This window comes from Otolemur garnettii, unplaced genomic scaffold (assembly GCF_000181295.1).
Source record: "Otolemur garnettii isolate 467f Iridium unplaced genomic scaffold, OtoGar3 scaffold00049, whole genome shotgun sequence".
In the NCBI taxonomy this organism is placed as follows: Eukaryota; Metazoa; Chordata; class Mammalia; order Primates; family Galagidae; genus Otolemur; species Otolemur garnettii.
In genome coordinates this window covers 13200549-13204452 of record NW_003852444.1, presented here as the reverse complement: position 1 = coordinate 13204452, position 3904 = coordinate 13200549, and the positions used below count along the sequence as shown (strand labels likewise).

General features: G+C 38.4%; 1 protein-coding gene and 1 non-coding gene across 4 annotated transcripts in view; both read right to left on the bottom strand.

Annotated features, from left to right (window-relative positions):
- The window catches only part of LOC100959858 (coatomer subunit gamma-2), a 112761-nt gene that overhangs the window by 87126 nt on the left and 21731 nt on the right, over positions 1-3904 (bottom strand). The window lies entirely within an intron of this gene.
- On the bottom strand, positions 3229-3335 carry LOC111725911. Its single transcript, XR_002773854.1, has one exon. It is a non-coding gene; the product is annotated as a U6 spliceosomal RNA (small nuclear RNA).

Genomic DNA, 3904 nt, shown 5'->3' with positions numbered 1-3904 from the left:
AGCTACTTGGGAGGTGGAGGCAGGAGACTCGCTTGAGCCCAGGAGTTGGAGGTTGCTGTGAGCTGTAATGCCACAGCACTCTGCCCAGGGGGACAGCTTGAGGCAGTGTCTCAAAAAAAAAAAAAAAAGAATGTCAACCCCCAAAGGTCACATACTATATTAATCCATTTACATAACATTTTTAAAAATCAATTTTTAATTTTTTATAGCAGTTTTAGGTTTATAGCAAAACTGAGCAGAAAGTACACTGTGATGAGAGACAGGAATCCAGTTTCATTCTTCTGTGTGAGGCTATCAAATGTTCCTAACCAAATTTATTGAACAGGGTATCCTCGTCCCCATGTATGCTTTTATCTGCTTTGTTGAAGACCAGTTAGTTGTGGACACTTGGCTTTATTTCTGGTTTCTCTACTCTGTTGCATCAGTCTATGTCTACCATGCTGTTTTTGTTACTACTGCCTTAGAGTACTATTTGAAGTCAGGTAACCTAATGTCTCTAGATTTGTTCTTTTGGCTTAGAATTAGTTACTCATGCTTGTTTTTGGTTCCATATGAATTTTATATTTGTTTTTTCTAATTTTGTGAAAAATGACATTGGTATTTTGATGGGAACTGTAGTGAATCGCAGGTAACTTTGGGCAGTATACATTTTTTTTCTTTTTGAGACAGAGCCTCAAGCTGTCCCCCTGGGTAGAGTGCTGTGGCATCACAGCTCACAGCAACCTCCAACTCCTAGGCTCAAGCGAGTCTCCTGCCTCAGCCTCCCAAATAGCTGGGACCACAGGCATCCACCACCAACGCCTATTTTTTGGTTGCAGTCATTGTTGTTTGGTGGGCCCGGCTGGATTCGAACCCACCACCTTAGGTGTATGTGGCTGGCGCCTTAGCCACTTGAGCCACAGGCACCGAGCCATCAATTGAATGTTACATTTTAACAAACATTGATTCTTCCAACCCATGAGCACATAATGCTTTTCCATTTGTTTGTGTCATCTACAATTTCTTGCATCTGTATTTATAGTTCTCCTTGTAGAGGTATTTTTATCTCCTTGGTTAAGTATTCTCCAAGGCATTTTAATATATTTATAGGTATTTTTTGCAGCTACCATGAATGGCATACCTTGCTTTCTATGCTTGGCTATTATTGTATAGAAATGCTAATAATTTGGGTACACTGATTTTGTAACCGGAGATTTTGCTGAATTCGTTTATTAATTCTAGGAGTCTTTTGAAGGCGATTTTAGGGTTCTCAAGGCATAAGATCATATCATAGGAAGATGGGTATAGTTTGACTTCTTTTCCCATTTGGATGTCCTTTACCTCTTGCCCGATTATTCTGGTTAGGGCTTCTAGTACACTGTTGAAAAGAAGTGGTAAAGGGAGGCACCCTCATCTTGTTCCAGTTCTTAGGAAGAATGCTTTTAATTTTATCCTACTCGGCTTAGTGATACTGGCTTTGTAGAATGAGTTAGGGAGAATTTTCTCCTCCTTGATGTTTTAACAGTTTCAGTAGAATAGGTACCAGTTTTTCTCTGTTGGCCTAGTAAAATTGGGCTGTGAATCCATCTGGTCCAGGGCTTTTTATTTATTGGGAGATTTTTTATTACTGATTCAGTCTTGATGCTTGTTATTGGTCTGTTCAGGATTCCTATTTCTTACTGATTCAACCTTGGGGTGTCATGTGTTCCTAAAAACTTGTCCATTTCCTCTAGGTTTTCTAGTTTTTGTGCACAGAGGTATTCACAGCAATCATGGATTATCTTTTATATTTCTATAGTATTCGTTGTAATGTCTCTTTTTTTTCTGATTGAGATTATGTGAAACCTCTCCTTTTTCTTGGTTTATCTAACTAGTGGCTTGTCATTTTGTTTATCTTTTCAAAGAACCGATTTTTTTGTTTTATTTTTTGTTGTTTGTTTCAACTTCCCTTAGTTCTGCTCTGATTTTTGTTATTTCTTGTCTTCTGCAAGCTTTGGATTTGGTTTGTTCTTATTTTTATAGTTCCCTAAAGTGTGACATTAGGTTGTTAACTTGTGATCTTTCTGTCTTTTTGTTTACAGCTATGAACTTCCCTCTTAGCACTGCTTTTTCTGTATCCCTGAGATTTTGGTAGTTTGTGTTGCTATTATTACTCAATTAAAAAATTTTTAAATTTCCATCTTGATTTTGTCATTGACCCAAAGATCATTCACAGGAGGTTGTTTACTTTCTACATGTTTGTAGAGTTCTTGGAATTGATTTCTAGTTTTACTCCACTGTGGTCTGAGAAGATACGTGATATGATTTCAATTTTTTAGAATTTTCTAAGACTTGTTTTGTGGCCTCATACATGGTCTATCTTGGAAAGTGGCCTAAGTGCCAACAAGCAGAATGTATATTTTGGCTTGGCATCTGTAGCTCAGCGGCTAAGGTGTCAGCCATACACACCAGAACTGGCAGCCCAGGCCTGCCAAACGACGACATCCTACAACCAAAAATATAAAAAATAAAAATAACCAGGTGCTGTGGCGGGCACCTGCAGTCCCAGCTACTTGGGAGGTTAAGGCAAGAGAATCGCTTAAGCCCAAAAGCTAGAGGTTGCTGTGAGCTGTGACACCATGACACTCTACCAAGGGCCACAAAGTGAAACTGTCTAAAAAAAAAAAAAAAAAGTACTATTTTGTAGTTCTGGGACTAGACTGTTCTGTCAATGTCTATTAGGTCCTTTTGTTCTAGAATCCTCTTTAGGTCCTGTGTTTCTTTACTGATTTTTCTGCCTCAATGATCTTTCTAGTTCTGTCAGTGGACTGTAAAAGCTCCCACTATTATTATGTTGCTGTCTATTTCATTTCTTAGGTCTAGTTTTATGAAGGTCTTGATTGTTTTATGAAGGTGGAAGGTCCAGTGTTAGGTATATATTCAGGATTATTGTATCTTTTTGATGAAGTAATATCTCTATCATTATGTAATAACTATCTTTGCCTTTTTCTTAATTGTTGTTTATTTAAAGTCTATTTTATTTGATATGAGAATAGCTCCTCCTGCTTGCTTTTGGTTTCCATTTGTGTGGAATATTTATTTCCATCACTTCACCTTGATTTTATGTGACTCTTTACAAGTCAAATGGAGTTCTTAAAGATAGCAAATACTGGGGGGGGGGGGGGTTCCTACCCATTTTATCAATCTGTATTCTGTAAGTGAAACATTTAGACTATTTATATTCAATACTTTTTCTTTTAAGCATTGATGAAAAATATGGAACACTTCACGAATTTGCATGTCATCCTTACGCAGGGGCCATGCTGATCTTCTCTGTATCGTTCCAATTTTAGCATATGTGCTGCCGAAGCAAGCACTATATTCAATGTTAATATTGATAAATTAAATACTTTCTAGTCATCATGTTGACTATTACCCAGGTGCTTCATATTCCTCCTTATGTTACTGTATTTTAAGAGCTGTAAGTTTTTACTTTTGAAGGTTTTTACACTGGTGAGCATCAAACGTTCTTTTCAATGTTTAGAACACTTTGAGCATTACTTCCAGGGCAGGTCTAGTGGTGACAATTCCCTTAGTTTTTGTTTATCTAGGATAATTTTATTTCTCCTTCATTTATGAAACTTTGTTTTGCAGGGTACAAAATTCTTGGCTGACTTTTATTCTCTTTAAAAAGACTAAGATGGGGCTCAGCGCCTGTGGCTCAAGTGGCTAAGGCGCCAGCCACATACACCTAAGGTCGTGGGTTCAAATCCAGCCCAGGCCCACCAAAAACAACAATGATGTCTGCAACCAAAAAAAATAGCCAGATGTTGTGGTGGGCACCTGTGGTCCCACCTACTTGGGAGGCTGAGGCAGGAGACTCGCTTGAGCCCAGGAGTTGGAGGTTGCTGTGAACTGTGATGCCACAGCACTCTACCCAGGGGGA